We start from the raw sequence: 23,989 nt of genomic DNA, 5'->3' as shown, positions 1-23,989 counted from the left end.
GAAGGTTACCAGTTTCAGCATTTCATTATGCCATCTTCAGGCCGCATACGCACCTCTTCAAACGAGCGAAAATGTGATATGTGGCCATAAATCTCTGGATGTCGTGAATTCAATCGTTACGCTAGTGCTTCATTCGAAGACTTGATGTTCGTTTGGAGGGGAGCATATGGGGTCGGAAGATGACGTAATGAAATGCTGAAACTGGTAGCCTTCAAAATAAAATAAAGTAAGACCTTAAGTTACACGGCTCTTGGCGACTTTCATTGACAATGACAATTGCTCAACCAGCCGTTGTCCCCTGTCCGTAATGGACCAACAGACATCAGCTACTCGGTGGAAATGGACGAAAGCGCGAAAGAATTGTGCCAGACTTCTCCTAGTCGTGCGCAGAAAGCTGGTCGTCACACGGCATTACAGTGGCTATTACAGTGGCTGGTCCCGCAACACGAGGAAGTTGAAGGAACGGGAAAAGATAAGTATGTGTGTGTTTGTGTGTGTGTGGGGGGGGGGGGGGGGTATGACAACATATGGATGACTCATACAGGGAAGAATCACCGGGAAACTGGAAGAAGGACGAAGTGTGACGACTGTAGCCTAGGTGTTTGGTACTGCTCACAGCACTGTTCCACGTGCATGGCGGGGCTGTTCCGAACCACAAGCCTGAAGGAGAGAAGATAGTCGACCACGGTCAACTACAGCAGCAGCAGATGACCGCTACTTGTGCAGCAGGCAGGAAGGGATCCACGTCACACAGCGGGTGTAGTTGCCAACCACATCTATGGTTGCGGCACAGTTTCCTGCGCCGCAAGGCACGCCATTACTGCGGGAGGGGTGAAGTGGGGAGCGGGAAGACAGTCCTACCATATGCTCACTTCGACTTGGCGCCTATGGGCAGTGGAAGTAGTGCCCATCCGAAAAATACGGCCTTACTGTATACTGATATTTTTTTATCACTGAGTTGTGTCTCCACTTTAGCCGTTTAAGCGCTCCATCTCTTTAAGTTAGTACATAACAGTTTTCAGCTGCGTATATCTGTACAGTTCTTTCGTTTTCTTTGCCGGCCTTTGTGTCCGAGCGGTTCTAGGCGCTTCAGTCTGGAACCGCGCGACCGCTACGGTCGCAGATTCGAATCCTGCCTCGGGCATGGATGTGTGTGATGCCCTTATGTTACTTAGGTTTAAGTAGTTCTAAGTTCTAGGGGACTGATGACCTCAGACGTTAAGTCCCATAGTGCTCAGAGCCATTTGAACCTTTTTTTGTTTTGTTTATGCTTTTGTAAGAACAATGCGCAGTTAAATAACTGGTGAAACATTAGCCACAAGGATTATATCTTCTGCTTCCACAATGTTTTCAGATCGTAAGAAGGGACAGACGATTCATCGTGAGGGTAGTGAATAAGGAAGTAAGGAATATTATAAAATCGCGTGATCTAGAAGCAAGGCAGGAAAGTAAAACAAGGTATCTTGCTTGTTGCCTGTTATGCTTATGCATCTCTGCGATTTGTTGCAAAAAGCCGAAAAGGTGTAATTTCCAAAATATGACCCCTTTGTTCTTCTGGTGAAAAGCGTCCAAGATATGAAGTACGTAAGTTTCACTATCGTTACTTGGATATGGATGTAATAAGAGATATTATGCTATGTACATGTGGACATCACATATCCACTGCAGCCGGCCCTTGTGACCGAGCGGTTCTAGTCGCTTCAGTCCGGAACCGCGCTGTTGCTAAAGTCGCACGTTCGAATCCTGCCTCAGGCATGGGTGCGTCTGATGTCCTTAGTTTAGTTAGGTTTAAGTAGTTATAAATCTAGGGGACTTATGACCCCAGGTGTTAAGTCCCATAGTGCTTGGAGCCATTTGGAGCCATTTCCACTGCAAGCTAGAAACAGTCGAAAAACCCTTGCTTGCAGTGAGGAGAAAAAGCATTTCAATGGTTGCACACACATTATCAACATTAATAAACTAATTATACAACATGCTACACAAATGAGAAAAGTGGTCGGCATGATTACGAAAGGTGAGTACCTTGAAAGAGTGTCGTGATTAGATATATGTAATTTGTTGAAATGTTTTGTTTACACATCCAGATCTACTTTCATGACAATGTTTTTCGAACGACGTGGACTCCCGCTCACAATTTCACACATGGCTATCTTCCGCATTTCCTGTCGCGCGTATTATCCTCCGCTGCTGCCAATACTCTGACCATTGCGTTGTGCGACAGATCAATCGTTTATTTTTCTCGGTGACAACTATTTTATTCGCGAATCACACATTGTCATTTTGGCAAGGCGTAGGTGAGTAACCAGTATCTGGTATGTGCCTGTCATTCCGCCTCAAGGAAACGCTCGTCATTATTTTAATACTGCTCAGATCAAGAGATGGAATAAAATACTTTGGTAAGTTTCCATTCCAGTCGTTCAGTGTTAAAAATACGATGGGTTACGGGAATTCAGCCAAAATACCAACAGAATTGGCAATATATTTTTGTGTGAGTTGTTAACGTTTCCTCAAATGGTTCAAATGGCTCTGAGCACTATGGGACTTAACATCCGAGGTCAACAGTGCCCTAGAACTTAGAACTACTTAAACCTAACTAACCTAAGGACATCACACGCATCCATGCCCGAGGCAGGATTCGAACCTGCAACCGTAGCGGTCGCGCGTTCAAGACTGAAGCGCCTAGAACCGCTCGGCCACATCGGCCGGGTTAACGTTTCCTCATTCGAAGAAACATCACCACTGATGAGTAACGGCCACATTTCCCTTGTTGACAGTTTAATTGTACTTCTTATGCCAAAACAGTATATTTTGCACAAACTCATCTCACAGCAGCTATTGCGACAGAATTCTGAAACAGAGGTCCTCATTAAACAAGTAATTGGCAATCAGAGAGCTCAATAGCTTACGAAAAACCTCATAGTACCGGTTTGCAGCAACATAAGGGAAGAACTTTCATGTTTATGTTGATAGTAGCTATCGATAACTCTTAAAAATTACAGTCACTGTAGTGAAAAAAATGACAAAGGAAGTATAACTACTGATATATCGCCATACATAAGAAATATATGATGCTCTTGCAGCTCTCGAAGAATGAAATTACAATGAAATCTAGACCTTCAGCTGCTTAATGTGCCCCGCGCAGGACTCGAACCCGGGATCTCCTGCTTACATAGTAGACGCTCCATCCGACTGAGCCGTTGAGGGGACGGATACCTTCTTCATATAGATAAGGCTTAGCGGCCAATGATCTTCTTTAGTGCGGATGTACTCCCACTGCCCGAACTCTTACAGGGATCCGTAGACAGACTGCCGCGACTAAGTAGTGTAGTGGGCAGGGGCACAACAAATGTAGCGTGTGGGCAGCAAGTTGAGAATGTGGGTCTCACGGGGAGCGTGCCAGAGATGATACGATGTCTTTTATCAAGTTCTACATGATTGTGAATCCCAGGTATAAAAAGTTAATAAGTCCCTGCATTCGTACTATCCTCTGTGTCCTCGGTGGCTCTGCGGTTAGCTACCCTCTGTAATAATAATAATAATAATAATAATAATGAGTGAACGGATCAACTAACAACTTAAACGGGTTTCATGGTCCGTCCCGAACAAATACAACGAACAATATAGAACAAAATGAGATCAACAAAGAAATTACAGAAAAAAGTCGGATAGAGTGTCTGCCATGTAAGCAGCAGATCCCGGATTCGAGTCACGGCCGGGGAGTACATTTTCAACATGTCCCCGTTGATATTTATCAACGCCTTTAATCAGCTAAAGGTCTGGATTTCATGGTAATTTCATAGATAAGAAAGTTCCGTGTGTTTACGGACTGGCAAACTACTCTTCTCCTTGTGTGCTCTCATTGGCCAAAATCTCGTTTCGATGTCCCGAGCGGTTTAGCAGATATGAAGGATGCTGTGAATATTTCATTCTCACCGGGCGTGAGATCGTGAGTGAGCGCGCTACATAGGATCCATTTTCTCGAGATTAGAGACCTCCTCCCAAGTCTAAGGCAAAATTTAACGTGTTAGCTAAATTTCATACACATCGAACGCAAAATCATAGCAACCCCTATTTTCATTGCAAGCTTTTCGAATTTTGCCTAGCGCCTTACTAAAATGTGTATAACACAATAAGTATGACCGTTAGCGAGATAGCCGGCCGGAGTGGCCATGCGGTTCTAGGCGCTACAGTCTGGAACCGAGCGACCGCTACCGTCGCAGGTTCGAATCCTGCCTCGGGCATGGATGTGTGTGGTGTCCCTAGGTTAGTTAGGTTTAATTAGTTCTAAGTTATAGGCGACTGATGACCTTAGAAGTTAAGTCCCATAGTGCTCAGAGCCATTTGAACCATTTTTCGTTAGCGACATAGGCAATTTGCCACGAAGCTGACATATAACATTACAAGCTAGGTAAAAGTCAAGTATAGTTTCCGTAAAATCTTTTGAGAATGATTACAGTGCGCGCGAGCAACGTTCTTCTCAGGGCAGAGCGTCGCCAACCGGAGCGAGCGAAGTATGTGTACGCGTCTCAATATGCGTTAAACCAACACCGACTCATAGGAAGGCCTCGGCGCTTGTTGGTGACGTCACGTCAGCTAGGCACGGCGAACGCCAGGTCTGTTGCAGGCAGAAACGCCTGGGCGTGCTTATCACTATAAATCTCTTATTTTTGGACAAAATGTTTGGTATTGTTTTGGATTCTGCAGTTTTATTTAGATGAAAGATTTTCTTACTATCGTAAAGCTACAATTGAAGATCAGAGTTCTGTATAACTGAATACTGTCGAAACAAACGTAGATCAATACGAGAAGATGCTTTGCCCCATTGCAAGCTTCGAAAATTTTACATTCAAGTAACTATATTGACTTCATCCATTTTGTTATCGAAACTTAGCCCAACCCCTTACAATTAACTCGTTTCTTTTATTTATTTATTTTCGTTTGACATCGTCACTGGAAATGAGAACTAATTTACATGCGTAAATGTCCAACTGTTGCCAGTCATTACATTACAGTCGTTTTTAACGAAAGGAATTCTAAACAGGAAACAAAATAGCTTCATACCTCGAAAATACTGCTGAGCTTAAACTTTTTTAAACATGCACATTAGAAAAGATAAATATTCCCTTCTTGCAACTGAAAGGAGAAACTTCATAAGATAAAAAAAAATTATTGGATAAAACAAGTATCTCTCTTTTGCCTCTTTTTCTGTCCCCCACCCCCTCACCCAACAATCGCAAGATATTTCACTAACATTCATAGTCAACCAAGATACCTAAAGAAGAGCACCAATACGTTCACAGTTTCTTTTAAAAGCAACCCAGTGCAAACGTAACTTCCTCAGATTTACAAATAAGGTAAAGAAGCACGAATTCAACCATGAAGTTGTTTTTGTATGTCAATCCTTAAAACACGTGGAAATTTAAGTTCAGGAGTACACTATTTGTTAAGAAGTGTAATGAATTGCACAATTAATTGATTGCAGAGTAGGCCTGCAACAGACCTGGCGTTCGCCGTGCCTAACTGACGTGACGTCACCAACAAGCGCCGAGGCCTTCCTGTGAGTCGGTGTTGGCTGTAGTGTCGTGCCACGTCACACGTGCTGTACGCGTTTTTGTTTGCGTTTAGCCTAGAGTGGCACAGTGGCTGCATGGGTGATACGTGCACTTCAACTTTACCGTTGCGATGGCGGCAGCAGAGGGACCGGACCAACGAGGAATGGTGTTGCGTGCTCGTCTGTGGAATAGCAAAAAATATTTTAGGATAGTTACAGAACACTCTAATTAACAATACTGTGTCTAAAGCAGCGTCCGGTGCGGACGGCAAACCGCGCCGCTCTGCGCTTTGTCGAGCAAACGCCGAACAAGTTCCGCGCAGTGTCGGTACATCAAAGGAAACGATTCGGTCATGCGCGAGTCCGTCTGAAGTGGGTTCCTCGCTACAGAGCCAGAACTGGGCGGTAGTGTACCGACGGGAGGTGTCTAAATTCACCCATTAGTGAGGCAATTGTTTTTTGTTATTTTTATTGCCTTTTTCGCATTCGAAAAGAAGCTTTAAATGTGAAAAAGCTATTTTTATCCTTCTGATTCGATGTGCAGGGCGGAGCGCGTTAAATTGTTGATTTGTAAATGAAAAAAAAATGAACACTTAGAAATTACGTTTTTGTTTTTTCATATTGGACATTAATGGAAGTTTCTAAATACATGGTTTAAAGAGTGTACCCGGCAAAGTCTACCTTCACAATCCACGCACTGCCGCAGTCGTTTTCTGAAATTCTCATGCACTCTGTCAAGCATGTATCCTGGTATTCTTGCAGTTTCAGCCTCAGTAATGTTCTGCAGGTCTTCCAGGGCGTTGGGACGGTTGCAATGCACCTCTGACTTCAGGTAGCCCCAAAGAAAAAAAATCCAAAGGCCGATGATCGTGCGGGCGAGTTGAGATCCCCCACCCGAGAGATAAGGCTTCCACGAAATGTTTGCCTCAAAAAAGTCATGGTAATGCCGGCTGTGTGTACAGTGCCACCGTCTTGTTGAAAGCAGGTTTCCTGTAACTGCATTGTCTCGAAAGCCGGCTGGCTAAACTCTTGCAGCATAGTCAAGTAACGATCCGAATTCACAGTTACAGCACGACGATTTTCCTGGAAAAAGTAGGAGCCGGTGATGCCTACTCGTCATATGGCGCACCACACAGTGACGCGGTCTGAGTGCAGGAGTCTCTGGTGAACTTCCCTGGGGTTCGTGTCGCTCCAGTACCGCATATTTTGTTTGTTTACATAACCACTGAGGTGAAAATGTGACTCATCAGAAAAGAAGACATTTGCTTCACGGGATATGGTTGCAAGCACGTCTTCACAAGATGTTCTTCGTGTTACATTATCCTTTACTGACAATTGCTGGTCCGCGCGCACATTTTATACGGGTGAAAATTCAGTTCAGTATGAAGAATCCGATGGAGAGCACGTGCGTGTTTCCGAGCTGAGAGTTTCGGAGATTGCAGTAGTGCAGCTGAAACTCGTTCGACATTTTGTGGTGCTGTAACGCTTCTATCACGTACTCTCCGTACAGATGAGACATCCCCTTTCGTTCTGAATGCATTTGCCCAATTTAAAATTGACTGCAGCCCAGAAGAACGTCCCCGTGGGGGTACTGCAAATCGCAAACGAAAAGCACTACAGTGATCGAGGGGAAATTCGAGAAATACACTTCAACACAAGATCAGCGCTCCTTACGTGCCCATTGCATTGTCGCAACTGAACGACAATTGAATATAAACCTCCCGTCGACCACTATAAACCACGCCCACTCTCCCCTCTATTCGACCCACAGTACCGCCACAACGTGAATTCTAAAAATGTAATTTACCGCGCTTTACCCTTTAACTGAAAGCGTTGAGATATCTCGAAAACAATATCGAATCAAAAAACATTATAATTCCAATTCGTTTATCTCGGAGGGAGACATCCATTGATACCACACTCGACCCTCACCCCACACCGTCCGTGGGTGGCGGAGGACAACATTGAAATCTTCAGTGGGAATCAGTTTTTTTTATTGCAGATTACGATTCTACGTTAAAATCTATATGCGTTTTGTCTCAAACATTTTCTTCGTTTCGCCACAGATGGCGCTGTAACCAGAGGAATAGAAATGGGTACACAATCGTAATTTACGACAAGCTACTCAACGGTCCTTCAATATCAAATGGCACGTGAGACCCCACCTCCATGCTGCTTGTGTAGCACGGCCCAGTGTCTCATAACTTCTAATTAGAAACGCCCATTAGCAACGTTGTATTTCTTCGACATGTCGAACAAAAAATGGTTCAAATGGCTCTGAACACTTAACTTCTAAGGTCATCAGTCCCCTAGAACTTAGAACTACTTAAACCTAACTAACCTAAGGACATCACACACATCCATGTCCGCGGCAGGATTCGAACCTGCGACCGTAGCGGTCGCGCGGTTCCAGACTGTAGCGCCTAGAACCGCTCGGCCATAACGAACAGGGCACTACTCAACGCGCCGCTGTTTCTGTGGCTCGAGGTGAAAGCTTTCCTACCATTCCGATTAGAGAGTAATTTCTCAAATGTAGTACCGCTAACTTCAATACACTTAGTGATCCACTTTTCAAATCACCGAACACAGGACAGAAGCGTATCTGCGGGTATGTCGGCACAGACGTTTCTGATGCTGCCGACCATGTCTTTACGGCTTCGTGACATTTGCTAGTATACCTTGTCTTTTATATATCCCCTCAGAAATAAATCCGGCGACGTCAATTCCGGCGATCTTGCGGGGCAATTAATAGGCCCACCTCTGCGGATCCACCGACCAGTTGGTTGGTTGATTGAATTCGGAAAGGAGACCAAACACCGAGGTCATTAGAGAAGGATGTGGAAGGAAGTCGGCCCTGCCCTTTCAAAGGTTGTTGTTGTTGTCTTCAGTCCTGAGACTGGTTTGATGCAGCTCTCCATGCTACTCTATCCTGTGCAAGCTGCTTCATCTCCCAGTACCTACTGCAACCTACACCCTTCTGAATCTGCTTAGTGTATTCATCTCTTGGTCTCCCTCTACGATTTTTACCCTCCACGCTGCCCTCCAATGCTAAATTTGTGATCCCTTGATGCCTCAAAACATGTCCTACCAACCGATCCCTTCTTCTAGTCAAGTTGTGCCACAAACTTCTCTTCTCCCCAATCCTATTCAATACCTCCTCATTAGTTACGTGATCTACCCATCTAATCTTCAGCATTCTTCTGTAGCACCACATTTCGAAACCTTATATTCTCTCCTTGTCCAAACTAGCTATCGTCCATGTTTCACTTCCATACATGGCTACACTCCAAACAAATACTTTCAGAAACGACTTCCTGATACATAAATCTATATTCGATGTTAACAAATTTCTCTTCTTCAGAAACGCTTTCCTTGCCATTGCCAGTCTACATTTTATATCCTCTCTACTTCGACCATCATCAGTTATTTTACTTCCTAAATAGCAAAACTCCTTTACTACTTTAAGTGTCTCATTTCGTAATCTAATTCCCCCAGCATCACCCGATTTAATTAGACTACATTCCATTATCCTCGTTTTGCTTTTGTTGATGTTCATCTTATATCCTCCTTTCAAGATACTATCCATTCCGTTCAACTGCTCTTCCAAGTCCTTTGCCGTCTCTGACAGAATTACAATGTCATCGGCGAACCTCATAGTTTTTACTTCTTCTCCATGAATTTTAATACCTACTCCAAATTTTTCTTTTGTTTCCTTTACTGCTTGCTCAATATACAGATTGAATAACATCGGGGAGAGGCTACAACCCTGTCTCACTCCTTTACCAACCACTGCTTCCCTTTCATGCCCCTCAACTCTTATGACTGCCATCTGGTTTCTGTACAAATTGTAAATAGCCTTTCGCTCCCTGTATTTTACCCCTGCCACCTTTAGAATTTGAAAAAGGGTATTCCAGTCAACATTGTCAAAAGCTTTCTCTAAGTCTACAAATGCTAGAAACGTAGGTTTGCCTTTTCTTAATCTTTCTTCTAAGATAAGTCGTAAGGTCTGTATTGCCTCACGTGTTCCAACATTTCTACGGAATCCAAACTGATCCTCCCCGAGGTCCGCATCTACCAGTTTTTCCATTCGTCTGTAAAGAATTCGCGTTAGTATTTTGCAGCTGTGACTTATTAAACTGATAGTTCGGTAATTTTCACATGTCAACACCTGCTTTCCTTGGAATTGGAATTATTATATTCTTCTTGAAGTCTGAGGGCATTGCGCCTGTCTCATACATCTTGCTCACCAGTTGGTAGAGTTTTCTCAGGGCTGGCTCTCCCAAGGCCGTCAGTAGTTCCAATGGAATGTTGTCTACTCCTGGAGCCTTGTTTCGACTCAGGTCTTTCAGTGCTCTGCCAAACTCTTCACGCAGTATCTTACCTCCCATATCATCTTCATCTACATCCTCTTCCATTTCCATAATATTGTCCTCCAGTACATCGCCCTTGTATAAACCTTCTATATACTCCTTCCACCTTTCTGCCTTCCCTTCTTTGCTTAGAACTGGGTTGCCATCTGAGCTCTTGATATTCATACACGTGGTTCTCTTCTCTCCAAAGCTCTCTTTAATTTTCCTGTAGGCAGTATCCATCCTACCCCTAGTGAGATAAGCCTCTACATCCTTACATTTGTCCTCTAGCCATCCCTGCTTAGCCATTTTGCACTTCCTGTCGATTTCATTTTTGAGACGTTTGTATTCCTTTTTGCCTGCTTCATTTACTGCATTTTTATATTTTCTCCTTTCATCAATTAAATTCAATATTTCTTCTGTTACCCAAAGATTTCTACTAGCCCCCGTCTTTTTACCTACTTGATCCTCTGCTGCCTTCACTACTTCAGCCCTCAGAGCTACCCATTCTTCTTCTACTGTGTTTCTTTCCCCCATTGCTGTCAATTGTTCCCTTATGCTCTACTTGAGACTCTGTACAACCTCTGGTTCTTTCAGCTTATCCAGATCCCATGTTCTTAAATTCCCACCTTTTTGCAGTTTCTTCAGTTTTAACCTACAGGTCATAACCAATAGATTGTGGTCAGAGTCCACATCGGCCCCTGGAAATGTCCTACAATTTAAAACCTGATTCCTAAATCTCTGTCTTACCATTATATAATCTATCTGATACCTTTTAGTATCTCCAGGATTCTTCCATGTATACAACCGTCTTTTATGATTCTTGAACCAAGTGTTAGCTATGATTAAGTTATGCTCTGTGCAAAATTCTACCAGACGGCTTCCTCTTTCATTTCTTAGCCCCAATCCATAATCACCTACTATGTTTCCGTCTCTCCCTTTTCCTACTGACGAATTCCAGTCACCCATGACTATTAAATTTTCGTCTCCCTTTCAAAGGAACCATCACGAAATTTGCCTAATGAGCTTTAGGGAAATCACGGAAAACCCAAAACAGCGCGGTCGAACGCGGGTTTGAACAGTCGTCCTGCCGAATAGACGTCCTGTGTGCTAACCATTGCGCCACCTTGCTCGGTCACCAGCCAGTGTAAATATGGTATAATACCTCCCGTGCTTGAATTGCATAATGCACTGAGCAACTGTCGTGCTGGAACCATGTAAGTTGTCGAATGTCCAGGGCAACATCCTGCAGGAGTACCGGTAGTTCCTGTTCCAGACGCGTTCGATATTTCCGTCCATTCAACATGCCGTCGAGAAAATACGGACCAAAGAGTTTGTTCCCAATAATGTCACACCATGCGGTAACCGACCAAGGACGACGATAGTCAACTTTCCGTAAATGGGGATTGTCTACACTCCAGTAATGCATGTTAACAATACCACTGTTTATGAATGTAAACTCATCGGAAAATAGTACTTCAACAAAGAACACGGCTCCAGTAATTTTTGATACAGTACATGTGGTATGGGTGATACTTATGTGGTTTTATGACAATACTGCCTACATACCGGATCGCGGAATAGCCTCTCCTGTAAAATGTTTGGTTCCTTTCCTTTTGCCGGTCTATACGCTGCCATCAGACCAGAGGCGTTCAGAAGCTTGTAAAAGAACGAACGAGAGTGAACTTTCTCTGGGTTTTTTTTTCCTTCGTTTGCGAAGAAATTGCGACGACTGAAATCCATCAACGCATGCTAAAGGTGTACGGAGACGATACAATAGATGTGAGCAATGTAAAAGTGATGAGTACGGCATTTTCAGTGTGGTCAAAAGTGTGTGTAGGACAAGGCACGGCCCGGTCGACCCTTACAGCCGTCTGCCCTCACAATGAAGAGCGTCTGCATCAGCTCGTCCATGCTTATCGGACCAGAGGATTGTGTGCAAAGCTGAATATCGGCTGTAATGCCGTGTAAACAATGTTGGAGCATCTTGGTTATCGCAAAGTCTGTGCGAGATGAGTTGTGCAGATGCTTACAGAAGAACAAAAACCTCATTGAATGGAAATCTGTCGGGGCCTGCTGGTCCAATATGAAGCTGAAGGTGACGATTTTCTGAATAGCATCGTCACTGGAGATGAGACGTGGTGCGACCACTACGATCTGTGTCCAAAAGACAATCGATGGACTGGTGACAAGCGAATTCTCCATCAAAGAAGAAGTTCAAGACACAGCCGTCTGCAAGCAAAATGATGTGCACAGTCTTCTGGGATAGCCAGATGTCCTGGAGCCTCGAGAATCTGTAAATTCAGCAAGGTACCAGACGACACTGAAAGCCTGAATTTCCAGAGTAAGGCTAGAGAAAAATGAAATGATCGTATGGCATTGTTGGCCGGGAGGCCCCATTTGGAGAAGTTCGGCCGCCGTATTGCAAGTCCTTTTTAGTTGATGCTACTTCGGCGAGTCAATGATGATGAAATAATAATGAAAGACACACAACACCCAGTCATCACAAGGCAGAGAACATCCCCGACCCCACCGGGAATCGAAAACGGGACCCGTGCGCGTGAAGCGAGAACGCTACCACAAGACCACGAGCTTCGCACTATGCTAGAGAAGAAGACCTTCTTTCACCTATAACATGATAAAGTCAGGCCCAGCACCAGTTTTGCGACCACACAACTCACTGCAAAATTCGGCTGGACTGCCTTACCACATCAGTGAAGGTGCAGCAGAGAGCGGGGGTTGGAGAGGAGAGGAGCAACCAGGGGATGGGAGGTGTAGAGTATGCGGATATGGTCGAGGAATAGGAGCAGATAGGGGAAAGGAATCAGGCCGCAGAGGATCCGCGTGGGGGAAACTCTCTGGAAAACGCTCGGCATTCAAGGCAACAGCAGCCTTAACTTTTCTCCTACATTCTGAATTAATCAGGATCATTTCAGTTTTCCTTCTGCGGTTGCAACGTTCATCATCCACTTGCACGCCTATTCTCCAAATGATACGTAGGTGTGGAGGCAATAAACACTGCGCGAGTATTGTAATGTTTAGATCCGTAATCTGTTCTACATCTGCACGATACGTGAGGTCTAGTCGCAGTGTAATAACTGCCTGTTATGATACGCAATAGTTCGCTACACGGCCACCGTGGCGTATCGAGTAGTCCCCTGTTCGATATGTCTGAGGAATACAACGTTGCGAAAAGAGTTTCCAGTTGGAAGTTATGAAATACTAACCTGTTCTACCCTCGCAGTGAGGAAGTGCGGTTCCACATGCCATTGGATAATCGAGGGCCATTGAGTAACACGTCATTAATTACTATTTTGTACCCATTTCTATTCCTCTGATGACATCTACATCTACATATATACAACGTGGTGTGTGGCGGAGGGCACAATTCGCGCCAAAGTCATATTTCCCCCCGTCTGTTCCACTCGCCGATCGCGCGAGGAAAAAACGACTGTCTGAACGCCTCAGTACTAGCTCTAATTTCCCTTATCTTTGAATGATGATCATTGCGCGATTTGAAAGTTGGTGGTAATAATGTATGCTCTACATTCTCGGCGAAGATCGGATTTCGGAACTTAGTGAGCAGCCCCTTCCGATTAGCGCGCCATCTATCTGCAAGTGTGTCTCACTTCAAACTTTCTATGACATTTGTAACGCTCTCGTGATGGCTAAATTGACCAGTCACGATTCTTGCCGCTCTTCTTTTGAACTTCTCAATCTCTTGAATCAGACCCAACTGGTAAGAGTCCCATACAGATGAACAATACTCTAAGACTGGACGAACTAACTTATTGTAAGCTACTTCCTTTGTTGAAGGACTGCATCGCTTCAAGATTCTACCAATAAACTGCAACCTAGAGTTAGCCTTGCCCGTTACTTGTGTAATCTGATCATTCCATTTTGAGATCATTTCGCATTGTCACACCCAGATACTTGACAGATGATACCACTTCCAAAGATTGGGCATTTATTTTGTACTCGTACATTAATGGGGATTTTCGCCTTGTTATAAACAGTAGGTTACACTTACTAATATTGAGAGATAACTGCCAGTAATTACACTACGCATTTATTTTCTGTTATGATACGCAATATACTAGAGCAGACTGCAAGCAGGGGAAATGAAATTTCTCAGAGCAGTTAAGGGAAAAACAAGAATGGACAGAGTAAGGAATGTAGAGATTAGAAAGGACCTCAAACAAGAAAGTATGAGAGAAGAAATTGAATGAAAGAGATTAAGATGGTATGGGCATGTTAAGAGGATGCATGGGCAGAGACTCCCCAAAATAATGGAAGAACTAAAGATGGATGGGAAAAGACCTAGAGGGCGCCCAAGAACACGGTGGAAAATGGGAGTGAGAATATCTGTTGAAAGGAGAGGTGTGATCTGGCAGCAAGTGGAGGAAGAAAAGTGGTGGGAGGACCGAGCCAAATGGAGAAGACTCGTCAGCACCCAGACCCGGCAGTAGCTGGAGCGGGATTCGGATATAGATTTATTTTCTGCAAATCCTGATTGATTTGTTCACAACTTTCGTGTGCTACTACTTTCCTGGGGACTGCAGCATCATCGGCAAACAGTCTAATGCCGCTGTCAATACCATCAACCAGATCGTTTACGTAAAGCATAAAAAGCAGTGGACCTATTATACTGCCCTATGGCACACATGAAGTTACGCTTGTTTCTGTTGAAGTCACCCCATTCAGGACGACATACTGCTCTGTGTCTGTTAGAAAAACTTTCTATCCAACCACGTATGTCATCGGATAGGTAAGCGCGCACTTTTTGGACCAAGCGACAGTGTTGAACTGAGTCAAACGCCATTCGAAAGTCGAGAAATACGGCATCAACCTGGAAGCCGGTATCTAGAGCTTCCTGTGTCTCGCATGACCGCTGTTTCCTAAAACCGTGCTGGTTTCTGCAGATGAGCTTCTCAGAGTCTAGAAAGATCATTATACCTGAACACAAAATATGTTCCATGATTTTACAACAAATCGATGTGAGTGAAATTGGCCGGTAATTATGTGCATCCGATTTTCTACCCTTTTTATAGATTGCTATTACCTGGGCCTTCTTCCAGTCCCGTGGAACTTTCCGCTGTTCCAATGATCTCTGGTATATGATGGATAAGAATGGTGCTATATCTATAGCATAGTCAACATAAAATCTTGCGGGGATACCGTCTGGGCCAGATGCCTTCCTGGCGTCTAAGGACCTTAACTGTTTTACAATCCCATATACTCTAAACACTATGCTAGCGCCATCTGTGGCGAAACGAAGAAAATGCTTCAGACAAAACGTATATAGATTTAACCGTAGAATCTTAATCTACAATAAAAATACGGGAGTCTCTATTGAAGATTTCAAGTTGTCACATATGATATCGCTGAATGTCCCGCCTCAGAGACAAATCGGAATAATAACTTTTTTTGATCTGTCATGTAATTTTCGAGATATGTCAGTGTCTTCACTTAAGATGAACAACGTGTCTATGTAACGCTAAGCACTTTCGAGGGCAGAAATGCATTTACATGACAATATTACTCATTTTTGTTCTGATAGAAACAATTTAAACAAGAGTAATAGTTAAAAATAAAATTCAAAAACAAAAAATCACTTGGGATGATAGGCTGCAGAAAATTCAAAAGACAGCTCCACTTATATTTTTTGCACTGGATACGTGGTAATGTATTACAGCTGATTCCAACACATCGTCGTCTTTTAAGTTACTGTATTATTATAATCAGGTGCTTCATCTCAGTAAATTAGAGCTCATTTGCTGCGGCTCTGGATTGTGGTGTTTGTCCAGACCCTCCTAATAGCGTCGCCTGCATAATACCTGGATAATCCTCTTCGAAAATTTGCCTGAAAGATTGTGTTTCATTTATGTGGTAGAGTATCCAGACATCGTGTCCAGTAACATACAATAAACAATTGAAAACTACCCGCTGCCATTTCTTCCAGAGAAGGGCAGCATGAGTGGTTACAGGTTTGTTTGACCGGTGGGAAACTGTTACATAGATGCTGAGAAGAAACTCAAGTGGCAACGTTTTGAAGATAGAAGCAAACTATTCTGAGAAAGTCTACTTACAGATTTTTTAGAGCCAGCTTTAACTTGTGACTGTAGGAAAATACTACAACACCCTACTTATCGCTCTCATAGGGATCATTAGGCCAAGATTTAATTAATTAAAGCAAACAAAGAGGCATTCAAAGAATCGTTCTTCCCGCGCTCCATACGTGAATGGAACGGGAAGAAACCGTAATAACTGATACAATGGAACATACCTTCTGGATGCATTTCACAGTGGTCTCCATAATATAGATGTACATCTAGATGCAGAATAGGTCACACGAACACTAATAAAACGAGACATTTGTTAAAATTAATTCCCTCTGCAAGCTGTGACTATTGCTCATCCATGAGGACATCCAGTAAGTCGTACTGTACAGTATTTTAAAACTTGCTAAACTATTTTTCTCTCAGGGTAGCTCCCAGTTCCATGAATAGTTCCACTGCGAAATACGAGGGCTATCCACAAAGTACACTACGTTTTGGAATTAAAAATAAATAAAGTATTGGAAATTTTTTTCTATTATATACAGATGAAAGCCACACTTAAATACTATTTTTCTCCATAGTTGCCATTTAAATTAAGGCACTTATCGTAGCGATGGACGAGCTTGGAAAATCCTTCGTCCTAAAATTCGGCCGCCTGCGCCTTCAACCACGTGGTTACCTCTTCTTGAAGCTGTGCGTCGTCATCAAAACGCTGCATAGCCAACCACTTCTGCATTGCTGGGAATAAGTGGAAGTCGCTCGGTGCAAGGTCGGGATGAGGAAACAACTCCCACTTAAAAAGATTCGAGAACTTCACGAGTGGCATTCACCGTGTGGGCCCGGGCGTTGTCGTGAATCAGCAAGATCTTTGAGCCCAACTTTCCCCTGCGCTTGTTTTGTATTGCTCTTCGGAGGTTGTGGAGAGTTTGGCAATACCTTTGAGAGTTTATTATAGTGCCTGTTTCCAGGAAATCCACAAAAATCACACCTTTTTCGTCCCAAAACACAGTCATTACGTGGTTGAAGAAGCAGGCGGCCGAATTTTACGACGAAGGAATTTCCAAGCTCGTTCATCGCTACGATAAGTGCCTTAATTTAAATGGCAACTATGTAGAAAAGTAGTATTTAAGTGTGGCTTTCATCTGTATATAATAAAAAAAATTCCAATACTTTATTTTTAATTCCAAAACGTAATGTACTTTGTGGATAGCCCTCGTATCTTCGCCATAACCTTTTGACCTACACGTGTAGTAATGGTAATTATATTGAATATACTCATTTTATTTATGTAAACTGAAATTTTCAATACATTTCAGTTTCACAATTAAGCTTCAGTTTTACAATTTAACCTTAAGAGGAATAAATAAAATAAAAAAAGTTGGCAGCAGCAAGAACCAAATCCAACCAGATGAATTCCCACTCAATAAGCTTGACCACTTATTTTTCTTCTTTCTTTCATTTTGTTCGATATAGTTCGTTGTTTAGTCTGGGCTGACGTCACAAGACATCCGTTCAAGTTGATCGTTGATTCCTTGACTCAGTTTTTTTTTTAATTCATTACAGAGAGCACGTATCCCTTTACTGCGTCAACTAGAGCCGAGCAGCCGGCTGCCCGGGAGTGTGTCCCGGGGGCCCACGCAAAATGAATTGGCCCGTGGGGGGATCGAACCCACGACCTTCGCGTTATTAGCACGACGCTCTAACCAACTGAGCTAACGGGCCGCTCTAATCACTATCTACATAAAGTGCTCATAAAGCGTTCTTTATCCTGTACACTTGCTGAATTCTTTATCCTGTACATTTGCTGAATACATTATACCCACTTTCAAAGACAAATACTGACCCAGAGCAGTGCACACACCCATAGGGCCGGAAGGGATGACGTCACATCAGAGCATGCGCAGTTGAAAACAGGCAGTGCGTCACTTCTTTGAGTAGATTATAGCGCTGTTGACCGTTCCAGCGCTCGACACTCGTTTCTCGTTACTGCGGAAAGAGCGCTACAAAACGTGCTTATGTGCGTTTTATGTGCATGACAGCTCTCTCTCGAAGAGAAATGGAGTAATTTTACTGCGGTTTCTGGCTCGCATTCGAAGCGAAATTACATGGTTCGTGTGTACAGTGTGCTGTAGCACATCAGCACGGCCTCCACTGTCATTTTATCCATCTTCATGACAAAATTTGAGGATATTTTCTGTTTCATTTCATATCTGTAAAACTGGAATTTATTTTAAAATTTTGTGGCTCTTATTTTGATGACACTTTCAAAGATTAATGTATTTTGTTTATTCAACTACTTATGACGTTCAGTTATGTTTCATATTTTCTAAGAGGACAGTAAACTCTTGAGGATTAGAACAATGAATACTTTCGTGGCATGACTTGAGTTCTAAGTGCGCGTTGTGTTTCTTACGATACGGCTTGTTTCTCCCTGCCCACTCACATTTGGTTATTGCTGCGTCCTTCAGCATGGCGTACGAGGTAGCAATGAGGCGTTCCAACAGTGACAACTTCTCATCGTTCACCGTCCGAACGTTCAAATGCTTCAAATGGCTCTGAGCACTGTGAGACTTAACTTCTCAGGCAATCAGTCCCCTAGAACTTAGAACCACTCAAACCTAACTAATCTAAGGACATCACACACATCCATGCCTGAGGCAGGATTCGAACCTGCGACCGTAGCGGTCGCCCGGTTCCAGACTGTATTACCTAGAACCGCTCGGCCGCAGCGGCCGGCTGTCCGAAGGTTCGTCGTCACAGAGATATTGCTAGTTTGCTGAGTGTGCCAAGAACCACGAATGATCAGACGATTTGAGGGAGGAGGGTCGCATAGAATTTGTCCCCTGAAAAGACAGCCAAATGGAAGAGAATGGCGATTAGTCATAAGTATTACCGGCAGGAAAATGAAAGCTGAATATGTTCCTCTGTAAACGATACTGACGGGAAAGTGGGGACCCATCCGGCTCAATCCTAATTCCGCGTTCTCACCATAAGTTTTGGAATGTGAACATATTCGCTCTCTTTTAACACACAGCATCCTAAATTCTTTTATCCGGTGTCTCTTTGCAGTTAAGATCTACCATTCAGCATCTTCCTGTGACCGCCGCTGCCCATGCCTCTGTTCCATTGTCTCTTCTATCTCCCATTAATGTACAGTATTTCTCGCTGCCATAGTCTTCTCTCTCACTTACACTGTTTCCCACAACCACTGCCTCCACCATACTCGGAAGATCAAAACTTCTAGGGGAGTCCAACTTACGTTTTCTCCTATGTACACATGTGGTCCAAATACCTGCGTCTTCAAGTTCGCCAGTCTGGAAGGATCCAGACCCTCTCTTTTTCATTTCCACGAACTCCTCTCTCTTTTTCTACCACTGCTTCTATGTCCATCACTCTTTCCCTTATACTGCCCCTGCCCCTCTCTCATCATCAATGTCCACTCTTCTTTGGCTCCCACACCTACTGTCTTCATCCATATCTCTTCCTCTTTCACTGCCACTTTGTCTCTCCCACCATTACTTTCTCCTCTCCCTTCTCTCCCACTAGCACTGTCTTCTCTCTCTGCCACTGCCACTATCTCTGTGCTACTCTCCTTCTGCACAAATAGTGCAAAGATGTTCGCATGCCGCAATTTTTTATGAGGAAGGCCGAATGAAGATGAGGCATCCGATTTCTCACTTTTCTTACAGTGTCTTTTAAAATAGGTACACATTGGCCTTTTTTGTGCTCCTACCGGAGCACTTTTCCACTCTGTTCCTTCTTTTCCCTCCTACATCGGAGTGTGCTTCTTATGTAAAACGAATTCTGTACGTGAGAAAAGGCCTGACAGTCTGTTTATATACTTCGACACATTATATACTTTGACACACATGAGCAACAGATGAGTACGCATAATATAAGGTTAACACAAAATCGTTACATTTTTCTGGATACTATGCTCATAGACCGCAATTTTTCTAAAAAGCCCAGCTTATGATTTGCATCTTAAAAAAGAGTAAAAATGTTACTAGACAAAAAAATACTGAATTTTGCATTATTTCCAATTTTATACAATTTTTGCCAGTAATTTTAAGTTTTTTCAAGCATGTTAAGACAATTTTCAGTCCATTTTTGTCACTGTGGCACCACATTGGATGTATTCGCATAGGTGTGAAGTGTCCATTATACAAAGACAGTGCGCCATAAAGTGTTGTTAGTGAAAAATACTGATTAAAACCTAATTTCCTCAGCACCAACTTATTTAATTCGACTACATTCCATTATCTTTGTTTTGCTTTTGTTGATGTTCATCTGTTATCCTATCTTGAAGACACTGTCCATTCCATTCAGCTGCTCCTACAGGTTCTTTGCAGTCTCTTGACAGAATTACAATGTTATCGGCAAACCTCAAGGTTTTTATTTCTTCTCTGTGAACATTAATTCCTATTACAAATTGTTCTTTGGGTTCCTTAACTGCTTGCAAAATGTACATACTGAACAACATCGGGGATAGACTACAACCCTCCCTTCTCAATCATTGCTTCTCTTTCATGGCCCTTCAAAATAGCCTTTGGCTTCCTATATTTCACACCTGCTACGTTCAGAATTTCAAAGAGAGTATTCTACGCAACATTGTCAAAAGCTTTTTTAAGTCTACAAATGCTATAACGTTGGTTTGTCTTTCCTTAAGCTATCTTCTAAGATCAGTCGTAGGATCAGTATTGTCTCTTGTGTTCTTACATTTCTCCAATTCCAAACCGATCTTCCCCAAGGTCGTCGGCTACTGGTTTTTCCAGTCTTCTGTGAAGAATTCCTATTAGTATTTTGCGACCATGACTCATTATACTGACAGCTCGGTAATTCTCACACCTGTCAGCAATTGCTTCATCTACATCTGTGTGATTACTCTGCTGTTCACAATAAAGTGTCTGGCAGAGGGTTCAATGAACCAGCTTCAAGCTGTCTCTCAACCGTTCCATTATCGAACGGCGTGCAGGAAAACGAGCACTTAAATTTTTCTGTGGGAGCCCTGATTTCTCTTATTTTAATGTGATGATCATTTCTCCCTATGTAGGTGAGTGCCAACAGAATGTTTTTGCAATCAGAAGAGAAAACTGGTGATTGAAATTTCGTGAGAAGATCCAGTCGCAACGAAAAACACCTTTGTTTTAATAATTGTCACTCCAGTTCACATATCATGCCTGTGGCACTATATCCCCTATTTTGGCACTATCTCCCCTATTTCGTAATAATATAAAACGAGCTGCACTTCTATCTGTTTCCATTGTTTGTATCGTAGCTGGTTCCCATTGTTGGATTCTATGTCAGATGCAAGTCCTCTTCCAGCAGGATGTCATAATGACTGAAGCAAAATATACAGAAAGCAAGGTTGGATGTGAAATGGAATCTTATTGCTCTTATCTTGTCAGGATAAATAATTAAACAATAAACGAAAAGAGAATGAATCACGAAATATAGTGATGGACGGAATCCAAAGAAGTAGTGGCGATGAGAGATGTCGAAGACAGGACAGACAAGAAACGCGCTTACTTGGTACCTATAACTGAGAAAACAAGAGAAAAAGGAAGACGACGTTCAAAAATGTGATATGGAAGCATCCAGGAAGAAAAGGGCTAAAGAGGAGAAAAAGAAGCCAGGAGTAGTTGGCAGCTAAAACAAATGTATACGAATGATGAGACGTTTTGAGAGTTGGAGAGACATCTCGAAAGAACGAAGTGATCCACCTGAAGAAATACGGTTCTACGATGTTTTATAACTGGTGGCTTCAGAACTCTGCGGCTATTTAGGTGTTTCCTATTAGAAAAATATACTGTAACCAGCCACATTTTTCGCTGAATGAACAATGTAATTTTTTTTTGTAAATTAATTTTTTGAAAGCAAAATATGTTTCTTGTGCAGATTTTACACTTTCACTTGAAGACAGTATTGTGTGCATGAAATGGCACAGAACACAAATTACTTGCTGTATGGCTATTGGAAGAGACTACGTTGTCCTCACTTTTGTCTTGTGGTTCTGCAAAGTGTTCTGGTAGCCTTATTTCTGTTTTTCGTGAGTATGTAGCGCACATAGCCCAATACGTGTAGGAATAAAGCAAATGTGCATGCGTGCAGTTTCTCGTGCCCGCGTGTGCTTTGATCTGCAACAAAGGATTCTCACTGTCTTGGGGGAAGTCCTGACGCCCGGGAAAAGCCTTGCGTCTGTCGATAAGGTCCTTATTTCATCACACAGGCGACGCAACAAAACCGTACGCAGTAAGCATCTTATTTTGGTGTGATGAAGCCTTCACTGATATTTCCTTTCGCAAAAGTCATCGATATAAACTTTCATTTATTATTAATGTAACTGATTTGTTTCTGCCGATGAGTTTCAATTGATGGACAAATACCAAACTTTTCTGATGATTAGCCTTTAAAAGCACAGAATGAGATTGATAAAAGTGAAATGCGGTACAGAATTATCTGTTTTCCTCTGGTCAGCAAGTCTTCCACTTAACAATGTGGCAGATATCCGATTTGCCAAAGCGAAGTGCAACATTGCAGGCTGTGTAGTGAATATATTGCACACCTACAATCACTTAGAAATACCACATCCAATACTTTAAATAAAGCTGAGTGTCGACTATCGAAGTATGTTTTGTGTCTCATAAAAGTTCTTTTCACGAACTTAGGAACGTTTAATCAGAGTAGGAATACAGATCTTTCGATCTCCCCATTTGAATCTGCTTGTATGTGAAACATCTGTGAGCCGTCTCTGAGTTTCTAGTCCTTCCACACGCAATATTTTTCATGTTGCCACAAAAGAGCAACGGTTTGTGAAGTTCACTATTTCACCACTAGATGCACGAAGCCCATCGAAATCTAAGGTGGCAAAAACGTACTGCAGTGCGCTGTTACATTTTAGGCTCGTGAAAATACGTCGGCAGGTTTGCAAAGGTGCCGTAAATAGTTTTCTTTGTGTATTTGGTCCTGACATACATTTTACTATTTAAAAGCTATCGAGGCATTTATAAAACGGTACATTCTGTTCATATTTAGCGTCCTTGGAATAACAGTGAATTCCCCCTACATACAGCCGCATAAAACTGAATGCAGCAATCATATTTTTTTTTCAGTTTCTCTGTTTAAATGAAGACTTTAATGCTATTTCAATTTACAGGCTCCATAAACGTCACCCATATAAATTTCAGTTATTGTTAATAAGCGTCTTCCGTTTCTGGTATTGATACTAAATTCTTGGGAATGAATTGTGAAATGTTTCTGGTGCTTCACTTTTAAAATCTCAGAATGATAAAGATGAGAGCTGGATCACGATTGATTAACCCACTTTTCTTATCAGTAGCTGATAAATCTTAACTTTAAAATGTGGCAGGTACATTTAATGAAATAAACTGCAACTTCGCATTCGAATAGATCTTTTACTTAGTAGTAGTAATTTGTTAAACGCGCATAAATAATTCGATTCAAGTGAAAAAGGAACTACGTACAGTCAACGGTAGACATCATTGACATTCTTTTCGGGCGAGGAAATGTTTAATTGGCGTGGAAAAACAAAGCTCTTTGTTTACAGCGCCCAGCCTCTGAATAATATTTCGAGTTTTTTCACACGCCGATACTAAGTCTTCTTCCTTCACCTGCCGGCATCATTTGAAGTACTCTCGTCTATGTTTCTTGTTAATTATTCTGTTTAGTGTCTGAAGTAAGAACAAGACAATAACAACTGTATCCTAGTGCCATCTCTCAGTGTTTAATTGCGATGAAGGTGCTACATCACAATGTTACCGCAAGAGAGCAGCAGTAAGGAAGGCTGTGTTAAGAAGTTCTTAATTTCATCGCCAGATGGCGGAAGCGGATGGGTGCGGTATAAATCATTCGCTTCGTTCAATTTTTCATGGGAATTTGCTAGAAGAGACCGTAGCAGGGTGGTAAGTAAGGCTCTCTTAAATCATTGACTCTGACATACATTTTCCTACGCTACGAAAACCAATCTAGGCATAAGGAAAATGATACTTTCCGAGGTGTTTTTAGCTGCA

At 42.6% G+C, this 23,989-nt stretch overlaps 1 long non-coding RNA gene and 1 other non-coding gene across 2 annotated transcripts in view; one reads left to right on the top strand and one right to left on the bottom strand.

Moving 5' to 3' along the window:
• Positions 1-23,989, top strand: part of LOC126282088 (uncharacterized) — an 80,124-nt gene that overhangs the window by 27,308 nt on the left and 28,827 nt on the right. The window lies entirely within an intron of this gene.
• Trnai-aau (transfer RNA isoleucine (anticodon AAU)) lies at positions 17,608-17,681 on the bottom strand. The gene has a single exon. It is a non-coding gene; the product is annotated as a tRNA-Ile (tRNA).

Source organism: Schistocerca gregaria, chromosome 1, assembly GCF_023897955.1.
Source record: "Schistocerca gregaria isolate iqSchGreg1 chromosome 1, iqSchGreg1.2, whole genome shotgun sequence".
Taxonomy (NCBI): Eukaryota; Metazoa; Arthropoda; class Insecta; order Orthoptera; family Acrididae; genus Schistocerca; species Schistocerca gregaria.
This window is presented reverse-complemented; position numbering and strand designations above follow the sequence as displayed.